The sequence below is a fragment of the Lathamus discolor genome, chromosome 1, assembly GCF_037157495.1.
Source record: "Lathamus discolor isolate bLatDis1 chromosome 1, bLatDis1.hap1, whole genome shotgun sequence".
Classification (NCBI taxonomy): Eukaryota; Metazoa; Chordata; class Aves; order Psittaciformes; family Psittacidae; genus Lathamus; species Lathamus discolor.
Window position 1 is genome coordinate 155067854 of NC_088884.1, and position 23314 is coordinate 155091167.

The following is a 23314-nucleotide window of genomic DNA, read 5'->3' on the forward strand; positions in this document are numbered from 1 at the left end:
GAAGCACAATGTTATAGGGTCAGAGATAGTGCTTTCAATAAGCCATTGGGAGTCAATTAAAGTTTTATGCATTCTGGCCTACTTAGCAGTGACATCTCCTGAGTTCAGGTTAGGTCAGGTTTACTCCAACCACGCTGTGCTTTTTCTGTGCCAGAATCACTCAGGTATTCACAGGCCATTGCATCAACCTTTAGTAGCAAAACCCTCGCACAGTGTAGAGGCCTTTTTAAAAGTTTTTGAAACATAGATTATCAGTACATTTTGGGCATTACTGTGTTCATATTATTCCTATTGCAAGACTCAAGCTCTTGGCTTGGTCAAATCCTTCATGGCTTGACAATGGTTTTCCCAGACATTATTTTTCTTGCTCTGCAAACAAGACCTATTCTGGCAGAGACCTTGGTTCATGATATGTTGAAGGCTTAAGGGGTGCATGAGAAAATAAAAGAAGGAGGAATGATCTAAGTTTGATCAAACAAAAAGATTAATCTAATCTCCCTTCTTCCTTTTTTTCTAGTACCCCATCACAAAAGAAAAGATATTTTCTGTAAGACATCTGTAAGGTAACTTACAGAGCACTGAGGCTGTATGTTACTTTGAGATCTTTGTCCCTCTCCTATTAAAATGTGATGTAGTTTGTGCTTTGTACAAACTGGGTGATGAAGTAGTGTGTCATTATGTATCACACTGTTTTCAAGCGGTGCATGTAGATGTGTCAGGAGGAGGGCTGGTTTTTACAGCCAACCCCATTTTTGAGCAGAGGCTACTCTGGCTTGAGAAAAGAGGAAGCACGGGGAGGTAACACCACTCTTTCTTCCTCTTTCACCCCTGAGTGAGGACTGGAATTAAGGCTGGGGGAACCTCCAGCACTATTAGCAAGCCAGAGTTTCTCTGTGCTCAGACAGGAGGAGGAATCCCAGAAATAGGCAAACCCCCCCATTTCTAATGAAAACAGGATCATTGGAAAGGTATCCAGTTTTATAACTTGGGAAACTCTGTTATACTCTTTGGACGAAAGGAGTCCAAATGAGGAAAACATTTATTTCTGAAGAAAGCTCTCTAATGGGCATTGAATTCAGAAAGCAAAACCAACTATGAATATAAGCAAAAAGGTTGACCTCTGTGTTGTTTGGATGTGCTTGAATGTCTGAAGACTTATCTTTTTTCCCCGATTATATTTTCCCATGCTGTTCTGTCCTGGGTAACACCAAAATGATGTTAGCTTGGCTGACTCCTAACCCAAAGAAACTGTGCTTGTGTTAGCATCTGATAACCAGCACAGTCCACTAACGATCTGATACCGAAAAGCTCAGGACAAGTACAGCTCACATTATAAGCAGTAAGAAGAGAAGGGGCTCAGTCCTACTCAGGATGCAATGGACACTTGAGATATTTGGTGCAAATTCAGTTGTATTTGAATACTCAACATTCCTCTCAAATCAGATTTCCATTTTCAAATGTTATTCTATCCTATTTTCTCCAGTCCTACATTTCAGTAACTGCTTTACCCACTGTCTCCTGTCATAAACCTAATAATTCTGGAAGGGTTTTGTCCAAGGCTTGAAAAGGCATTCAGGCTCAGGGTAAGTGCCTGGATAGTTAAGATGCATCAATACACTGAAAGGAAAATAATTTAGGTATGTGCTTGAACTGAGCAAGATACCTATGAAGACTTGTAGGTGTGGAGAAGCCTTGTAGTCCTGGTCCTTCACAGGGTTTGGGTAACTCCAATAGAAAGTATATAATCAATTACAATTAAACTTTGCGGGATCCAAGCCATAAGCTGTAACTTTCCAAGGGAGAATTTGTCCTTTTCTATCTGCTTCCACAATGTCTTCTGCCAAATGACACCTACAAACTTAATTGTGCCTGTAGGCTAGAAATAGGCATTTTTTTCATTTTCCTTTGCTTTCAGTTTTTGGTAGGTTTCCTCCAAAATTCAAAGCCACTTATACCCGAACCATTTGTAAACTATTATCTCAGTTAATTTAATAGTTAGGGAAGAAAAAAAAAAAAAAAAAGGAAGTGTGGGGAGATAGATACTTTGTCAAAATCCTTCATGTTTCTTATTGGTATTTTTAAAACTAGACGTGAGTTCTCAAGCCAATAAGGCATTGTATCAAAGTTGACCTAAGTTTAATTAAAAATTAAGAACTCTTAATGAAAACCTAGAATGTAACTTCTCATTTCAAGTAACACAAAATTTCTTGTTGGCTTGGGATGAAATGACTGGCATTTTAATTTCATTAAGAAAATATGTTGATTAAGTGAGCTGTTAAAAATCCTCTTAACAAATCTTCCAGTCTTATGCTAGGCATTCCTATAACAAAATAATGATCTTTTTATTGAGAGGAATGGTAATATATTGTAATTACTAGCAATAAAAAGGTATAGATGTACAAGATCTATAAAGGAATATAATAGAATAATTGCTTGGCAAAATGAACAGACTTATTCACATTTTTCAAAAGAGAGAGATTTTAATTTTCCATCTACAGAATCTAAAAGATTGAAATAAGTTTAGGAGTATTTATTTTGCCAGCTTTGCCTTCAATTCAGCATATTTTCAGAGGCAGAACTTTAGATACTGGGACAGGAGCTGCAATATGAAAATTGTGAGTTATTTCAGAAATAGTCCAGTAAGACATCTCAATATGGCAGGCTATTTTTGAAGGCATTCTATATATGAGTTTAGACGGCTTGAAATCTCGGTTAGTCATTTTGCAGCAACTGCTGCATCACTGAAGTAGCTGTTTTCTCTGCTTACTCGTGACAGTACAGTTCAGCACAGCAGGATGAAGCCTGGCAGCTTTAAGGGACAAATAGTTTAATACTAGCCAGAGTGTGTCTCTAAGGCAGTCACCGTCTCAAGCCCATTTCAGAAGGAAGTCTATCAGTGGGAAGCAGTGATTCATGGTTTACATGCAGGATGAGTGAACCAATATATTTTATGAAGCATAGTCTGAAGGATCCCATAAATCCTATTGCTACCCATAAACACTACTCATAGTTCTGGATTTTATTTATTTGTTTGTTTGTTTGCTTGCTTGCTTGCTTTTCTCCAAATGCCTGAAGTTTTTCATTGTTTTATTTGTGTATGGGAGTGTCCGTGTGTAGGCACATGAAATGACTGTGAATTGGTAGGGATTGATTGAAGTCCTCAACAGCAGTCGCAGTGGCATTTTAATATTCAGTGTTTCAGAGCAACTGCACTTCCAGTAGTGAAAATATCTTCATTCAAAGGATGCTTGCATACAAACCGAATACAAGATCTTGGTCATTTTATTTCCCTTGTCTCAATATTACTTGCAGTTTGCCCTAACTCATTTTCTTCTGCAGCTATTAAAAAATTGTTATTTATTCCTTTTTAACATGATCATATAAAACCAGGTATGCCAACAATTTTAGAATCATTCATTAGATGTTTTGGACAGTTGAGGAGTGGGAAAAATGTTGAATTGAGCAAAGAACAAACTGAAGAAGGAAATGACAGTTACATGGAAGGATGGATGAAGTCTGAAAGACCTTAATTGATATTTTCACTGAAATTCTGCTATGCGTATGCTAACAAATTATTCTGGTGACAAAACCTGAGTTTTTTTCAATAGGTAGAGAATTGAAATACGGTACAGAAAAAAATAGACAGCTGTGAGAACTGGAATACTGAAAAGGAAACCAGAATTCCAGGTTATATTCTGAGGAATTAATCCTACAAAGAAATTGGGTTCTTGCAGTTTGCAGTAACGGGCATTGAATAGACCTACATGTATTTTCAGATATTATTTTGAGGACAAATAAATACAAAACTCTTATGAATAAAAAGAGAAGATTCTTTCAATCTTTGCAGGGTAGTGGCAAAATTAGAATGCTTGATACTTTAAAAGGGAATTTGGTTAATTTTCATAAAGGATTGAATGACGTGATTCTAGCTTCAGCAGGGCATGTTGTACACTGACTCGAGAGTACTCTCAAAACAGGAAGTTGTCTATTAGATACCTCTACCTCACTTTTCTTCAGTCTTGGCTATGATTAATGCTGTTTATATATGACAGTAATCCTGACCTATCTGAGAGAAAGCAAAATCAATTCATGTGAGCTAGAGTTACAGAAGACAACGTGCTCTTTTCAGCCGCTTATATATTGGCGTGTTTCAAACTGAAATTGCCAAGTAGTTAAAAACTTTTAATGCTATACAAGATCCAATCCTCTGATGGAAAATAGAGATCTACTGGCTTTAGCTTTTGTAGCACTGAGATAGCCAGTCATGCACTGTCTTGGTTGACAAGGTTAAACTATAACAACGAGACCGTGGATTTAAAACAAAATTACAATGGATGCGGCAAACTTAGTTCATGAACTAAAGGTCACTATTTTAGGGAGCCACTGTGTAATTTCACATCATTACTGACTCATGTATTCCTCGGTATGGATTACTCATGTTTCTGTTAATGTAATTGGGGGTGGCTTGCAATTGAGACTGTTTGGCTGCTGTCAGCTAGGATAGAGGTGCTTATTAACGTTGCTTTAAGGGTGAGTGGGTGTGTGCACATGCTTCAGAAACATCTCTGTCTTGGAACTGAATTTGGAGCTACACATTTAAAGAACCTTGTATTTATTTGGTTCAGCTGCACTCTTTCCATTAATTTTCTCATATTCCTGTAAACATCCATAAAAATTCTTGCAGACAGTGTTAGCCAATATATTGTACAATGCACTTCAACATTCAAGACTAGCCCTCAAAATCATTGAAGTGTGGCATTATACATGCACATATACATGCATTCAAAGTACTTATGTTAGCTTCTGGGCATATAATCAGATCCTGAGCATGTGTTAAAACCAAAATCTATCATGCTGGTAGTGAATAGTTTTAAGATAGATAGATACTTTCAGAATGATCGATCTCTTCCTGTGCTATTTCCAAAAAAGGGTGTTTCGAACCAAAACACATCACAACATGTAGCACAAAGAGATCGTCAAAGAAAATGTGTCCATGTCTATAAAAATTTCAGTAGCAAGACTTGCAAATTGAATATTGATTAGGTATTACTTTCATTATTGGCTCTTTAACAAATTGCCTCATTGTGGTGAAAATGACTCTGGGGTGGGATGTTCGTAGCTTCAGTGTATGACCTAGCTTTCTTGTGCTGCATGATTTTGAAAATCTACTGATTCATTTGGCATGTACTGAGCAAGCCGGGTGAGCTGTAGGATGCACCAGTACTCCTTGAAGTACATATTTCCACTTGCATGAAAGTATGGATCAGTCAGGGATTAACAGATATGTAAGGACTTTGAGTCCTGGGAGGTGGTGAGCACACAGAAAGTGTTAAAGCTGTGATGAGGAATAGGTTGTATGCTATAGTCAGGCTGTAATATAATGATGTTGCTAGATCATCTGACAAACACATATTGTGGTTGGCTAAAATTTGCATTTAGAGTTATCAGAACCTCAGAGGAAATTATTTTAAACTCAGATGAAATAGCCACATTCATGTTTTAATATCGAAGTTAAAAGTCAGAACGCTAACATTTAAATAGTTGTACTGGCTTGTTCAATCCCTCATAGTCTGTTAACAAAACAGCATTGTAATCTGAAAGGTCCTTTTGATGACAGGAAATATATTTAATTTGTTCATTGTTCTACTTCAAGCAATAAAGCTGAACTAGTCTGTTCATAAACCTAATTGGTTTTGAGTCTGATATGCAGCCTAAATATACCAGTTATCCTTAATTTGGGTCTTTGAGAACTGTATGAAATATATACACTTCAGGAATAATCAGAACTATATGAATAAACTTCAGAAAAAGAAACCCTGAAATTAATAAATAATGTTTAGCTGCTTACTGTTGGAGAGAATTATTATGACAATAATCTGCTGTCCTTAGAGGCTTGAACAACCTTTTTTGTACTCAAGACACATTTAGACACACTAAAAAACCACATCATAAACCTAGTGCACATCAGCATCTGGCTGGGGGAGGACATACAGGAATTGCTGAACAGTAACCTGGAAAGGGACTAAGTCTGAAAATATTTGTGTAACGCATTTCATCTATTTTTGACCAGCTGTGTTGGCAGAAAAGACTAACAGTGAAACTGTATTCCAAGTGGGGGTTTTTTCCACCTCAAAATAAAAGCATACAAAAATGGTACAAAGCCGTACTGTCCCTCATTTACATCTAGGTAGCTATAACACCGGGAGCGAATTCTACCGTGACTGTTTAATGTAAAAACTTGGAAAACATGCTGCCATTTAAGTTGTTTTGAACTGAGAGTAAGATCACTCCATTTCCTTATTTAACTTTGCATTAACTTAACTCCTTCTCTAAACTTGATCCATTCAGCATTTGCTGAGTGGTGAAGGCTTTTCAGAATTCTGTGTTGAGCTACTTTACAAGACAATATGGTTTTAATTTCTCACATGTATTTTGGGCTTAGTGGAGCTGTTAGAATTTGTCTTTGTCTACCTAGTGAAGACAACCCATAATTTCTTTACTCCAAAATAGATCTTGACTTCTCATGGCATTTTGCACATGGGAACATCTCCCTGTGATTACTGTCTGATATTTAAATAGTATGCGCTTTCTCACAGGAAGGGCTCATGGGGAACATTGAAACTTTCCAAACATGCATGACTTTCTCTCCTCGGTGTTGAAGTCCACCCACTCATAGAGTGGGAGCCTCATAACACAGGTAATTGGAGCATCAGTGCTTCATAACCAGGAGAAAGAATGCTTCGATAAAGGTAATGGGACATGCCAACGCCTTTGGGAGCCTGAAGAAGACACCGGGACATGGCAGTGCTATGGACCCTCATGAAGAGCAGTAGGCTTTCATCGTGTTCTCAGCATTCCTGTATGGTCAAACTTATCTCATATTGGTTATGTGGATTTGAACTGATTCTGAACTAGATGTGCACATTTTATAGTATCTTTTCTAAATTGGGAAGAAGTCACTAACTGACTAGTGAGCTGACATGTCCTGCTTTTGTGTAATAAGTCCACATAAATCATGTCCCCAGCAGATCCCATTTGCCATAAACTGAATTTCTGCAGAAGTGTCCTCTTTTTTCTTTTTTTGCTTTTTAGTTTAGTGAGAGTACAGTTCTTGCAATCTCATCTCTTACCCAGTGTTTGTTAATATTCATAAACAACAAACTTCAATAGGATCTTCATCATATTACATTTTTTTATATGTAATTTATTACTGCTACAGCAAAGAAGCTGTAGGACTTCACATCGATGCAAATGTTACTTAGATGCTTTTATTTTTCACCCAAAATACTCCAAAGATGTTAATGAATATTTGAAATACTAGAAAAACAGATCTTTTGGAGCTTGTATTTATATGAACTCCAGATCTTGCTATGACAGCAATGAATAAACACATCCAAATATGTTGCAAAATAATGTGTTCCTTAAAGTATTCTTTTGGAAGGAATAAAAAGAACAAGAAGAGGAAGCATTTTTACTTTTATTGTATCAGTGCCCATTAGAGGTTAAGAGTAAAAGCTGGATAATGTGCAGCTTTTTGATATTTCTTATGCAATTTTCACATTTAGGCAAATTTCAAGGTGTTGGCTAACTGTGATTGAGGACAATGGTCACTGAGCTTTATTTTAAATGTACATCATTTGATCTGTAATAAACCATGGTCTTATTTTATGATAGTGTTTGCTTTTTACCACTAAGGCAGTGATTACTGAGCGCGTAAAAGATTCAGAACTTTGTACTCTGTGGAGTGACTCAGTCTGCGGTTTTGAATATGGCAATATCCAGAACGTGAGATTCACTGATGATTGCCATATTATAATTTGGAAAAGATGCTGCTATAGCCATGTATGTACACTTCTATTAAAGATGCTGCCAATCTATATAGGGTTAGCCAGAACTTTTCTACACAGTATTCTTTCAGCTTTCTCTTTGCAAAATACCCACGCCTCCTATGTTAATCATAGAATTGTAGAATCATAGAATAGTTGAGGTTGGAAAAGACCTTAAGATAGTGAGTCTTTAATATTTTCTAGAATATGCCAAGGTTACGGGTCTTCAGCTTTTGCTATGATATCAAATGTTATTTGAAGCACATATTTCAGTGGTTCAGACCCCTCTGAGACCCTTTTGTGGATAAGAAATACTCCTAAAAGTCTCCACAACCTGTTGCCTTCCCAAAATTCTATGCAGAGCTGAAAAAGAGCAATATGTCTCTCTTTACCCTGGGGCCAGTTCTGTCCTCCCTATGACAGGCTCCTAGTTAATGCAGCTAATGGCTCTAATGACAGCTGTCTCTGCTGACATTTTTCTGAGTCCAAAAAAAAAGAAAGATAACTGAAAAAGCAATTTTCTTGTGTCTTCTCCTTTAAAAGAAAGCCTGGGAAATGGTAATGAAACAGCAACACAGAAGTTGCTTGTGCCACTTCAGTTTCTTCCTGAACTATGGATATATCATTGTGTTGGATGGGGTTGTATGATCATACATTTGCATGATCATAATTTTCTTCATGCAGTGCTGGTACGTGACCCAGGCACAGAACAGGTAATAATTAATGCAACAGGGATCACTGCAACTTCCTTGTTTTCCAATATTCTGAGCAAGGCTGCTTTGACAGAGGGGATTACTGGCTAGATACAATACAATGTGTTTGAAAGCTGTCTTTTACCTTTAGTTAATGAGACATTACATAGCACAGCTAAAAGTTAGGATGGGTGTGACCAAGTCAGGCTGACTTTAACAGTGATTATCAACGAGGTATTGTCTGTAGAGATATGGTCAAGCTGGGCTTCAGGAATGACCCTTGAATAGATCTGAAGAGTGATTATTTTAGAGCTCCTTGTGCTGGTAGAGATGCTTTTCAAAAGTGTGCTGTATTTGCTGAATACAGGAAAATGGCTATGGTATTAGTTTTAACCTGAGCTGCTGGTTTGCTGATTTCTCTGCCTTATTTTATCTGTTGAAAGTGAGATTAAAGAAGCATTCAGCTGAAAGGGGATCTGTAAATTCTGGCAGTACCAGCTGCACCATCAGATTGCTGGAAAGTACTGTTATTTACCTGAGCAACCTAATCAATTTTATGGTGTAAGTAATTTCCCAGCTAAATGTCTCCATTATTGTGGGTGGAGATATTCTCCGTGCACTGCTGTGTAACAGCGTGCCTACCTATTAACCACTACAACAGAGAGAGCTTGTAACAACAGTGTTTTCATGAAAGTAATTTTTCATTACTGCAAGGTATATATACTACCCCATACACCAGCTAAAAGTAATTACACAAACTTAGCGTGGTATAATTAGAAGCTTTTAATGCCAGATGGAGGAACACTGTCAAGTTTTCCATGAAGAACAAAAAAGAAAACATGAATATGATACTTAATCTATTAGGTAAACATTTTCCAATATAAAGTCATCTTTCTAGTATCTTATACACATTAACACATCAGATGTAGCTCCAGAAACTTCCTAGAAGTACTGTTTGCCTCAACAATGAAATGCTGCTATGAAAAGAGCTTAATACATTAATTTGGGGATTTAAGGGCTTACAATAATTCTATGGAGATGTAAACCATTGTTTATTTAATACACTAACTGTAAGACTGAAAAATTACTGACTGAATGTCACCATGTATTTCTGTTACGCTTATGTTTCATGAAAATAAAGAAATAAAATATTATCCAGAATTGCTTAATGCCCAGGTAAAATTAACCCATTTATTATTCAACCTGAGATGGCCTCTTAATGTGGAGTGTGGATATATCAGTGGTTAGAAATTATTCTTCTGTTAAATAGACCCCTAGGCTGCAGCCAGCCGTCATACTGTTTAAGTGATATCTTATCGCCACAGGCAACATCAGCATTGAAAGTAAGGTGTTCTGCCTGCATGACACTCATCTAGAGTGGCATTACTCAACACCTTGCATGTGGTGTGGGATGATGGAGAGTTTGAAAAGATGTTCTCACAGCACCTCACGGTAATGGAGCAGAAAAGAGTGAAATTATTTTGTTGAATCTTATATTTGCAAATGTGGGTGGAATTCTCTGCATAATTTTGGCTGAAATGAAGCCTTTGCTTAATTTCCTCCCCTGCCTGGGGGAAGTGAACCCACACCCCTTTGTGAATACTTCAGTCAGAAGGCTACCTACCACTTCTGGGTTAGGGTTCCCTCATGCCCTAGTTTGCATGAAATAATGACTGTAGTTCAATAATTAACAATCAAGTTGGTTGGGGAGAAACAGAATGGGAGTGAATCCACAGCCCAGAGATTAGGGTGCTCATCTGAAAAATATTTAGCCAATTTTTCTCTATAACAGGCAGAGAATAGAGTTGAACCAAAGGCTGCCATTTATTCACCTGGCCTCAGAACCAAAGCACGTCAGGTGACATCCAATCCGGTACCTGGAGGTTACCATGAAAGAATAAAAATGCATAACAAATATCACAAAATAGGTTTGTCATTGCTTCTAAAATGATCTCACCAATTGTCTCCTAGAAGGGCCTGAATTTTAAGTTTGATAGGAGATACTGTCATCTGAAAAAATACCCCCAAACCCCTGCTATACTAAATTTTCCTTCAAATATGTTACTATTAATCATTTTAGCATAGATTTTAAAAACTACTCATGATGTTGAACCCTGTGTCAGACGTAAATGCAACAGTGCTTGTTACAAGATACAGGCAACCAATATGAGAGCTATCATTTCTGCAGCAAATCATACGCAATAGAAAAAAATGCCTCATTAAAAATATGTGGGCAAATATATTATGGCTATAAAGTGTCCTGGTCATTTCTTGCTTTATCACACAGAACATCATAAAAATAAATTAGCTGTCCAGATGCTCAGATCAGGCCTATTTGAGAAGAAATGACATTATCTACATTTCCGTACTGCACGGATTGAAATCAAACTTAAATTTTATGGGTTATGTTACAATGTTAGGTAAATATTTGAGATGATTTTTTTTTCTTCAAAATCTAATTGAATAACATTAATGCTTCTTGCAAAATCTTACTTTAAAAAGTATTTTTTATGTGCAATTTACCAGTCAAATGCTGTAGCTAGCTCTTGAGTTTTATACTGTGGCTTTCATAGTTTTTGCAGACTCCACAAGCTCAAAAATAACGACTCAAATAATTCTCTCCCTTACAAAGAATAACAACTGTGACATTGTCTTAAAAATCATGGCAAGTAATTAGTTGTTTGGATGTGTGGATTTTTTAGGCTTTCTAGGGACACGGCTGGACTCTAAAATATGTGCAAGTGAACTGAAGGATAAAAATCCAAATGCAAACAGGCACACGTGAACTTCCTTCTCTGTTGGCTCACTAGAGGAGTTATTCTGTACATGCCACAGAAACTCGAGGGCCAGCTCTTCAACCTCTGCCTGTCACCTCTATCAATGTGCTCACATTTGCTTATATTCCTCTTCAGATGTATGCTCTTTTAAGTCCTTTATCTGTAACTTCCTCAGGCCTTCTATATCAGAAAGACCCCTTACATCATAGAATGTTTAAATAATGTCCTTTGTCATCTGCCCTGAGCAAGGGACAGAGTCCCTCTCCTCCTTACCCATCACACACTCTCCAGTCTCTTCACCAGAGCTTTGAAGTTTTCTGCCTTAACCACAGCTTGGCTACCAAATAGAGTGACAATAAGTCAGTAAGTTCCCTTCTACTGATGTGTGGCTACAGTCCTGGGATCCACAATTCACATCTTGCTCAGCATGTGAAACTATTTCATTTGGTAACATTTGTGAAGCATTAATGGATGGTCTGTCTGTGAAACGCTGTGGAACCTGTCACAGGAATCAGATATTTGTTTCACTGGCCCTAGTAGTGCTAAATTACAAGCTCTTAAAAATTGAAGACATTTACTGCAAGACTGATTGCTTGAATAAACTAGCTTTTACTGCTTTGAAGCGATCAATTGGCTTTCTAGGATTCTGCTCCAACTTTAGATTAAACATGGCCAGAACCAGTAAAGTTCCCTCATACTGTGATTACTTTTTTCTAGTTCTAAATGGGTAAAAGGATAAACTCTTGTTACATTTTTAGTAAATAAATGCAGGTCCATTGATTTCAACGGTATTTTGTCTACTCAATGGCTCAGAGCTTATCCTGAGATACAACCTAGTAGCAGTGAAGGCTCTGATGGAGTACACACAAGACTATCACTGCAGTTGTATCTGTCAAAGGTGAGCCCTTAGTTCCTGTACCTGAAGTTGGAATCAGATCTGTGTGTTCCTACTTAACTGGCTAGTGCTTTTGAACCTGATTTGTCTCTGTGTGAAGCTAGTACAAAACAGAGATCAGTGGATTTACCCAACTCTAGCATTGATGTCAAAGAAAATGACTAATCTCTTATTTTGTCATCACTGGCTTTCCTTCCCCTCAGATCTTCTTGGCTAGTTTTGAGAGTCTGGTAGAACCAGAATAGCTTCAGAGACAGGAAAGGGAGGGTTTTTTGTGTGAAGGACAAGATCTTATTTATGGAAGAGTGGAAGAGACTGTGATATCCTGGTCTTGCTGCCAGATTAATTAATTAACTAATTGGGGGGGGTGGTGTTGTGAGAAACATATCTGAAATTGCATGAACCCAGGGGACTGCTACATTCTGCTATGAGATAATATTCTGACAATTTCATTCCTCAAGTTCGCTGTAAATCTCTGTGCATGTGAGCTTAGATATCTTCTGGGTTTCCACTTAACACAACACCCCAGTGGGAGGAAGATAAAAAGCATATGGCCACGACGAACATCTCCACAGGGCTTAACTTTGTGGTTTTCTAAATCTCTTATGTGAAAAATAAAGGGTATTTGGCACTTACCACCTGCTAAATTGTCATCTTCCCAAATCAGGCTGAAAAATCTGTGCTTTAATTGCAGGCACTTTGGTTTCTTATCAGGTATAGAATACGTGTGATATTTGTGAAAAAGGAAATGCAGCTTTGATGGGAAAGTGATGGGCTGAACATCAGTAGGGATTCCTCCCTGCCTTTCACAGAAATAATCTAAAGCTATCAACTCAACTTTAGCTTACTAAGCAGCAGGCAGACTGCAAAAGACTTCATTTCTCACTTTCATATGTTTGTTTGTTGGTTTAAGAATAAAATAATACTTCCAAGATCAAAAATCTTGGTACTGTGAAATGGAATGATAAAGCTCAGATTGATTTTACTGAGCTGAGGGTTTTCTGCCAGACTTTTAATGTGTTGTACTTAGTCTGTTCACATCACTGATGCATGCAGCCTTCGTGGAGTTTCTAAATAACCACTAACAGTGGCACAGGCAAGGGATGGTAAATTTAAATCTGTAGCAAACATGTCTGATTTTCTCAATTGCTCTTTCAAAATGTTACAGACCATAAATTCAAAGCTAGTTGTCAATGTTTTCTTCTGTGCCTCTTGGATTTTAGTCTACAACAGTCAAACGATGTGATTTGAAAAAGACAGGCAAAACATAACAGGAAGCTAGTCTCCAGTCCTAAGAAAAATAATCCTTAAAACATTTCCTACTGTTTCCTCTGCCCTGATTTTGAAGTAGAAATTTATCTCCTGTTGGTTCAACTGTAGTGAAATGCTAAATGCTCTCAATGAATGAAAAATAGATAAACCCAATAAGAAATATTCAGGTCTAACAACAGAGAATAAAATTATATAGAGGTGATAAATGCGAATCAGGAGCCTTCCTTTAGATAATAATGAAAATTAAAATCTTCATTTTGGCTAACCACAGTGATGCAGTATTATGTGAATAAGTTCATAACAAAAATGAGCCAAAACCCAGGATTGTGTACCATAAATCTTGGTTGAAGTCATAAGAAAATTAATATTTGAGTGAGTCTGATTTGCTTCGTGACTTCAGAGCCATTCATCAACAGAAGTAGGAGGTTTGTAGTTTTTTGCCATGCTCAGGATGAGAAGTCAATTTACAAACAAGGATTTAGTATGTTTCTCTAGAGCTGCTGTTGTGATGGCTTTCCTGACAGTAGACTGCTGAATGAATATCTATCCTTGATATTAAAACCTTAAGTTTAACAAAAAGACAATAGAGATGCTCATAGATTTGCTTCTAAAGCTGACGCAGGTATCTCATTCCTGAAGAGGTCTGAAATGAATGAAGCATGCAATAGTGTGGAACAAAGCCAGAGATAAGTAATAGTGGAAAGATTGCAATGCAGAAGGTCTGGAAAGGGAAATATACAACCTTCAAATTTACTACTTTACAGAGAAAAACTACATAGCCAAAGCAACTGAAACAGCTTCAAACAAGTGAACTCTGTTCTAGCCCTGTGGAAATGCATGATTCTGTGAGTGTTTCTCTTCTCCCTCCTGTGCACATTTCCTTTATCTTTCTGTGAAATTACTGGAATGTAGAGTGGCTTTGGCTGTGTGCACTATCCAGGTGACTTTGATGTGGAGCTCAGTTCCTAATTATGTCATTTGATGCTTTTACAGCACAATTAATAATTTCACAAGACTGCATTTTATATGCAAAATGCCCTTAAGCAAAAATCCCTGAACACTTTCAGATTCTAATTAATTAAGCTTCACAGCCCCTTAAGAAGTAGGCAAACATCATGGCCCCTGTTTTCCAGCTGGATGAACTGAGGAACAGAGTGATTATTACATGTTTCAGCTTTCACAGCTGCAAGCAGCCCTACTTACCCTGCCACAAGTCAGTTACTTCAGTGAATCCTCCAATCCTTCCAGTGTTTGGAGGATCTTGGTCAGTCAATGACCATACAGAGGAGCTGTGTGTCTGAGAGTCCTAGCTCACCAGCATGCATTCAAGTGTCAAGCCCAGATATTGCGCTGATTGAAGTCAAGTTGTTACACTAATTGAGTTGCTTGAAGTTTTATACACCTTCAGCACTTGTATTAGTAACAAAATGATGATATTTCGTGCTGTAAAGGATTCAGACATTGCTGGGCAAACTGCAATTTATCTTATCATAAACATGAGACTAGAAGAGTTATGAAAACCAAATATTTTGATGAAAAGAAAATATTTTGAAGATATAAATCTCTTTCACGAGGAATTTTATGAAAGAGGAAAATGTGTCCACTTCAGATTTGTTGATAAGTTGCGTCAAAAGCAGCAGTACAGAATCTATGTTCTCATTCCTCTCTGAAGCCTGTGGAAAATGCTCCATATGTCAGTAATGCACAGATATATAGGATATATAAGCATATGAGTTGGGCCTTGCTCCAGCAAATCTCATGGTAGCTTTCACACTGATTGCATAAAGAAGAGGCTTAGGCTTCAAAGACTAGAACTCAATGCAGAGAGGCAGAAGTTTGTTTTGATTTGTATTATGTTGCAAAACCCAATGCCATGGATCAATTTGTACTGGGTGCACTTGTCAGCAGGTAAAATCTGAATTTTTGAGTTCAGTGCACTCTTTTGGCAGAAGCTAGCACTAAGTTAATGTTATCTGATAGAAGTAGCTAGTACTAAGATTATAATTAATTAAATACACAAAGTCTGGACAGAGAAATCCTACTTGGAAGAACACAATCTGGTATCAGCAATGAGACTTCACCTGGAAAGGAATAGCTTCAAAATTAGTCAGTACTATTTCTGGTTACCCCTATTAGTGATCAGTTAGTCTTTGTGGGTCTTGTACCTATGAATGAAAGCAGCAATGAGAGCTGGTCACAAATGAGTCAATTTTGGCAAATGTTTCTCTTAAATTGCTTTCTTGACCCCTGAAACTCAGTTTTGGAGGTGGGAAAGGGAGTTTAGACCACATAGATTTGTTTCATCAAAGACTAGACTAGAATTCCACTTTCTGCATTTGTGGAACACCTGATGTTTTATTGCTTTTCAGGTTCTTTTCCCTCTAAAACAGATTGTCTAAATCAGCTGTTTACCTGATTTCCCTGGGGTTATTTAGCATTACTACTGACTGTGCATAGAGTATAGTGATATGCAAATGTGAGTCAAAATGTCTTGTAAAGTGCATGTGTTTTACACACATGTATGTAGGAAAGGCTTCTGTTGGGTGCTATCAGCAGTGTTCAAAGTGAAAGCAAAATGACTCTGAAAGCCCAAATTTTGCACAGTGTAGTTGTTTGTAGCTTCACAGTAGAAAGGCTGTTGGAACAGAAGGGTACCTGGCTCCCAACACTGGGTTTGGTGGTGATCCCTTTCTAACACCAGCCATTCAGTTCTGTTTGCCGCAGAAACCTTTCCTTCCATTTGTCTTCTGCATAATTAATTACAAATTTTTACCACTCTTAACAGGAAAAGGAAGAGGCCTCAGGTTTTGCATAGTCACCAAGCAAGTATCCTTGTTTCAGTTATTCAGTGTGCTGAGCTGGTGTGAATGTTCCCCTTATTAGTCTCTTTTTCCTTTGTCTGTCTACCTTCCTCCTCTTCACTCCCTCCCTCCAATTTACAGTGCCTATAAGTAAAATAAAACAAACTTTTAAACTCTCAGCTTCCACAGAGAATACCAGGGAGCAGCAAGCAAAATGAATAGGAGGAATCACAACAGCATGTCCCTAAACCAGAAACCCTAAATTAAATTTGTCATCTTACCTAGGGACTAAAAGCTTTCTCTGAATGCTGCACTGCAACTTAAAAATCGGATTAAGCACTTCCATCATGATGTTTTTGTACAACTAAAGTCAAAAAGGCTTCAAAAAAAGAATGTCATGATCAATGCAAAAGTGCAATTTCTTAGAGTCTGGTTAAGTATGTTAGCAACTTGGTGGAAATAATCACAAATCGCGGTCCCTAAATTTTTTGAAAGCAAGGCCAGGAGGCCAGGATCATTCAGTGAGGACTGCAGGCTTCACTAGATTCCATTAGAACATAAACATAAGCAGTATTATCCTTCCCAGGGGTGCTTTCAAGGGCTTTTTATGCTTCATCATACAGTGAAGATCTGTTTAAACTAAGGTGCCTTTAATACCTTCTGTTTCCTTAAGTCAAATGATCTAACTGTAACATTTCACCTAGTACTTAGGTTTTAAGGGTGACATTAATAATTTCTAGAACTGCAGAAGGCAAATTGCTTAACCCTTCCCAAAAGAGCAAATATTTTGAACTATTTGAACATTTCAGATGGGATCTGAACTAAATCATCCCACTTACTCTTTGCTAGAGCCGTAGCATGAAAGACATGGGATAGTGACTGAAACCCACAAGCTGATGGAAAGGAAAGTTTAATTTTGAATTACACTTTGCCTTTCCCAAGATTCTGGTCTTTCAGAAAAGTTAGAAGCATCACACAGACTTTTACCTAGTGCTTTTAAATACTGAGAGGAGCTCGGTAGTCATCCTGCGAAGGTTAGACACTCAGTCTCTTCCATTTTCCAGTCCCATCTATTTTCCCTTATGACTCACAACAGCCTGTAATCTGCTATCTGATTTCAGGCCCTTTTGTGAAAGCTACTGTCAGGTTTTCAGCCTTGCTGTATAAAGCTTTCTAGTTTAAATCTCTAATGCGCTTAAGATCATTTGTATAATTTTCCAAGAGCTGGGTATCAGAATGAAGTTCTCAAAGTGACAGTATGGATAAGATTCTGGTTAATGGGCCTGTTTTAGGAGGTCTAAACCTTGCCTGTGTACCAGTGAGAGAAGTCTGATCTTGTAGAAAGAAAATTGCCGCTTTACATAACCAGGGTAAGACGTAAACTAGAAAGCAGGTATTCCTTAGTAGATGAGAAAATTACAGAGGAGGTAAAAGGACGATGAGGAACTATATGAAAGAATATTCACCAGGTATGTTGTGATGAAATCACTGCTCTCTTTCACCCCTGCTGCTCATGCCCAGTAGCAGCCTCCTTGTAATGCTTGCTGCAATCTTTCCTTGCTTCTTTTTTGAGGCAGAGGAAAGATGCTTTGCATGCACTGCCCCTTTCTCTCTTTTCACAACAGTGCTACACAATTTTAGATTAATACTGTTCATACATGATTGAGTTCCTCCACCCTTAATAGAAAACATTTAGTGTCATATTGTCACACAGAAGACACTGTTTGTTTATCTGATATACACATTTTTTTTTCCTTTGAGCTGTCATCTTGGTGAACAACTGTGAAGGCTTAAGAGAAAGCAGCTCTTAGCAGCCCTCTGCAGTTGTACATTTGACATAAAAGGTCGCAAGAAAGACATGATAGAAAGCATTTATATCTTTGTTTCCAAAAGCTGTTGGTTTGACTTCTAAACTTTTTTCTAAACAATTGACACAGATAATTTTTCACATACACAATTCACTATGGTCATGTCTTCCTGCTCAGAAAGACCAACCATTTCTCTTTGAAATACTGTAAAAATACTGGGCAACATTATCCAAAGCCATAGATATTTCTCAGCTGCCTTTTTATCTATCTATCTATCTATCTATCTATCTATCTATCTATCTATTTATTTTTATTTCAGTGTATCTACAAGATGTGCTACAGAAAATGAACTCTAGGAATTTTCCTACCAAGTAGAGAGGACAGAGAAATTCAAATCTGAATTTCATGCACAGCCATGGGTCAACCATTACCAATCTCCACAGAAGACCAAAAGAGAAATTGTTCATGGTATTTCTTCTTTGACTCTATCTTCTTTATATTCATGTGCCTTTACCTGAGTTTCATTAATCACATCATATTTTATATGGATTTAGTGTAATTAGTAATGGAAGCATAATTTAATTTATCAGATATTAGTGAGTTAGAAATAGAATCATAGAATAGAATCATAGAAGAGTTAGGGTTGGAAAGGACCTTAAGATCATCCAGTTCCAACCCTCGTGCCATGGGCAGGGACACCTCACACTAAACCATGAGACCCAAGGCTCTGTCCAACCTGGCCTTGAACACTGCCAGGGATGGAGCATTCACAACTTCCCTGGGCAGCCCGTTCCAGTGCCTCACCACTCTCACAGCAAAGAACTTCCTCCTTATATCCAATCTAAACTTCCCCTGTTTAAGTTTTAACCCGTTACCCCTTGCCCTGATGAAAAGTCCCTCCCCAGCATCCTTATAGGCCCCCTTCAGATACTGGAAGGCTTCTATGAGGTCTCCATGCAGCCTTCTCTTCTCCAGGCTGAACAGCCCCAACTTCCTCAGCCTATCTTCATATGGGAGGTGCTTCTGTCCCCTGATTATCCTTGTGGCCTTCCTCTGGGCTTGTTTCAACACGTCCATGTCCTTTTCATAAATAAAATAAATATACATAAATATAAATTTTACATATAAAGCCTGCTGCAAAGGCCATCTATTTAAAAAAACCAACAAAACACCTTCTTACATGTTTTGAACATTGCAATAAGCTGGAATCTGCCTCAGCAAAGCACTTAGATCAAATTTTTAGTCAGAGATTGTTCATAATGATTTTTCCCTAGGTTGAGGAGTGTAATATTTCTTAAAGATGCCTTCTTTACCTTACATGACTTAAAAAATTGATCCTCAGATGAATTATAGAGAGTTGCAGCTGAACTGGGATCGAGGAACATTCTGAATCTTCCCTGAGGACAGCCTCTTTAATATCTGTGCACTCAGCACTGCTGTCTAACCGCTGTAACCAGTTTCGATTTTTATATTTTTAACTTCTCTTATTAAGTGTTCCAAGACATTTATGAAAGGGAGGTTTTTTGATTGCTTTGTTTCTTCTTAAACCTATAATGTGAAGAACACAATTTCTACTGCTCCCTTGGGAAGTAAGGGAGAAGCAGGGAAAAGTCTCTGATACAAAGGCTCTAAAGCAGGAGTTACTTGCTTATGCCACCCACATCTGCACTTAGCCATGATGAAATCTTTAAGTATAGATTACTGTGGACAGTAAAGGCCATTATGATAATCTAGTCTGACTCCACTGCACAACACAGACCAAAGACCTTCACTAATCATTCCTGCATCAAGGCTGTAACATTAAGCTATAATCTGTCTTTTAAAAAAGCACTCTAAGTTGATTAGAAGAACTATCACATCCTATAATAGGTTGTTCCAACAGCTAGCTATCGTCACTGAAAATTTGTGTATTCAAGTACATCAAGCTCCAGCCTCTGAAATTTGGATCTGCATTGAGGAGTCATCATTCTTTTACAATTAGATACTACTTGATTGTGATCTTAGCCTTTTAACCTTCCTTTGAATAGGCTAAATAGAGTATTATTCATTAGGTTTAACTCACATTAAAGCTCATTTTTCAGAACTCGGATCATTCTGTAACACTTTCCTAGCTCTTTTCTGTTTGTCTTTTCTTTGGACTCCTGACTGTAGACAAGAGGATCATTTTCAAACAATGCTCTCATTTAAAGTCACCATTCCAAAAAAATATCAATCACTGACATTCAACTGAGCTAGTGAAAGCACTGGTATGTTGCATTACTAAACCATAATGGCATGAATAAACATTTACATTAAATATTTAAAAAAACAAATACCAGAACTCGGGGTGGATTTTCTTCATTATTGCACCCCTATAATAATGTCCAACAACCTATAAATAAGCTTACATTAAGCAAAGTAGGTATAGTTTAAGGTTAGAAATAACTGATGTGATTAAACCCGTGTATTGCTTCTGGTGACTTTATCCTTCAGACATCAAGTACTCCTGGTACCAAGGAAAAAGAATGGTGAGTATGGTGCTCTGTAGTTGTGTATAGGTCATTCTAGAACATGTACTGTGTAAATATGTCATAGTTTGAACTTTAAACTAGATTTCATAAAGTAGAGCCTGGATTGTTACACTACCATCAACAGACAAAGTATATTATTTAGCTAACCCATGAAGGACCTTTGGTTTGAGCTGTGATGCTGTAGTCTCCTGTACTTACAGACAAATATGTAATGCTAATGGTGACCAGGATTCCTTTAGATACCTCGTGTAGGTTGTGATGAAACTAATTGCAGAGGGCGCATCTGAAGCAAAGTGCTGTATCAAATATTTTTCAGCCTTTTGTAGCCTAACTTTAGGATTTTTACCTGCCTAAAAAACTGCAATATATAAAGTTTCTCATTCATTTGATGATTTAAGACATTTTCTTTGATAACAGCCCCAGGTTTTTCTTGTTTCTTCCTTAATTACATCACCCTGAAGATTGTATAGAATATAAGATGTTACATTACCAGTGTTATTATTCCTTTTAATAATGTCAGTTTAAAAGGCACAAGATACATCACATTGTGTTGTGAAGCCCTCATATTCAGATCTGATAGCTGTGTGCCTGGTTTAACAACACGGTAAGAGACAGAAATATATCCCTACTGTATCAGATCCTATGTTACAGGGGAAGAAGAGAGATAAACCCATACTAATGATAACTGCTACTTCATGTCACCTGCACAGATTTCCTGATGCAACTCAGATGCCTTCTTTGTGCATCCTTTCGTATTACTCCTTTCTGCTATCCAGATTCTCCAGGTCTTGGTCAATTTTCCAGATTATACTTTTATGTCAACAACAAAAGTTATCAATTTATGGCACAGCCTCAGTGGAATAAACATTCTGCAAACACACACATGGCCTTTCCGCCCTAATACATATATAACTGGCAGGTCAGATAAAAGATGTGAAAAGGAAATAGCTGGCGCAGAATCTAGCTGGAGGTCTGTGACTAGTGGAGTTCCTCAGGGGTCGGTGCTGGGACCGGTGCTGTTTAATATTTTCATCAATGACCTGGATGAGGGAACTGAGTGCACCCTCAGCAAGTTTGCTGATGACACAAAACTGGGAGGAGTGGCTGACACACCAGAGGACTGTGCTGCCATTCAGCGAGACCTGGACAGGCTGGAGAGTTGGGCGGGGAGAAACTTGATGAAATTTAACAAGGGCAAGTGTAGAGTCTTGCATCTGGGGAAGAACAACCCCATGTACCAGTACAGGTTGGGGGTTGACCTGCTGGAAAGTAGCGAAGGGGAAAGGGACCTGGGGGTCCTGGTGGATAGGAGGATGACCATGAGCCAGCAATGTGCTCTTGCGGCCAAGAAGGCAAATGGCATCTTAGGGTGCATTAGAAAGGGAGTGGTTAGTAGGTCAAGAGAGGTTCTCCTCCCCCTCTACTCAGCCTTGGTGAGGCCGCATCTGGAATATTGCGTCCAGTTCTGGGCCCCTCTGTTCAAGAAGGACAGGGAATTGCTTGAAGGAGTCCAGCGCAGAGCCACAAAGATGATTAAGGGAGTGGAACATCTCCCTTATGAGGAGAGGCTGAGGGAGCTGGGTCTCTTTAGCTTGGAGAAGAGGAGACTGAGGGGTGACCTCATCAATGTTTACAAATATGTGAAGGGTAGGTGTCAGGATGATGGAGCTAGGCTTTTTTCAGTGATATCCAGTGATAGGACAAGGGGCAATGGGTGTAAACTGGAGCATAGGAAGTTCCACGTTAACATCAGGAAGAACTTCTTTACTGTAAGAGTGACAGAGCACTGGAACAGGTTGCCCAGGGGGGTTGTGGAGTCTCCTACACTGGAGATATTCAAGGCCCACCTGGACAAGTTTTAAAATAAATGCAGGGAATGGAGATATGGTTATCATTAAAAAAGATAATGGTTCCGATGAAGTGCCAAGAAATGAACACAGAGCTCCATTTCCATTGAATCATAAGAAAATATTACTTCCCCTAGAAGTTAGATATAAGACTGGGAAAAGGAGTATGTCAACAAGGAAGAGTGGATTCAGAAACACTGGTCAGAGTGGCAAAGCAGGACCACCTGATCTTTTTCAGGACATGCTTCTGAATGATTTCCATGACTTCATTTTCAAAAATTACTAAAATATATCAGTGTCTTGCGTTCAGCAGTAGCAGTCATTTTTCTCCTTCTTAGTAGCTGGTGCAGTGCTGTGTTATTGACTTTCAGGCTGGGAACAGCACTGATAACACTGATGTTTTTAGGTGCTGCTCAGTAATGTTTAGTCTGCCCAAGGTCCTTCTGAGCCTCACGCTCTGCCAGGGAGGAGGGGAAGCCGGGAGGCAGCAGAGACAGGACACTTGACCCAAACTAGCCAAAGAGGTATTCCACACCACAGCACGTCATGCCCACTATATAAACTAGGGGCAGTTACCCAAATGGGCTAGATCATTGCTTGGTTGGGCTGGGTATCGGTGGGCGGCTGGTGAGCGGTTGTATTCTCTTCCCTTGTTATTTCCCTTATCATTATTATCATTGTTGGTAGCAGCAGTGGTTTGTGTTATACCTTAGTTACTGGGCTGTTCTTATCTCAACCCGTGTGAGTTACATTCTTTCGATTCTCCTCCACATCCCCCTGGGAGTGGGGGGATGAAGTGGGAAGGAGTGAGTGTGTGGCTGCATGGTTCTGGGTTGCTGGCTGGGCTTAAACCACGACAATCATTTTATATTTTATAAAAATATTT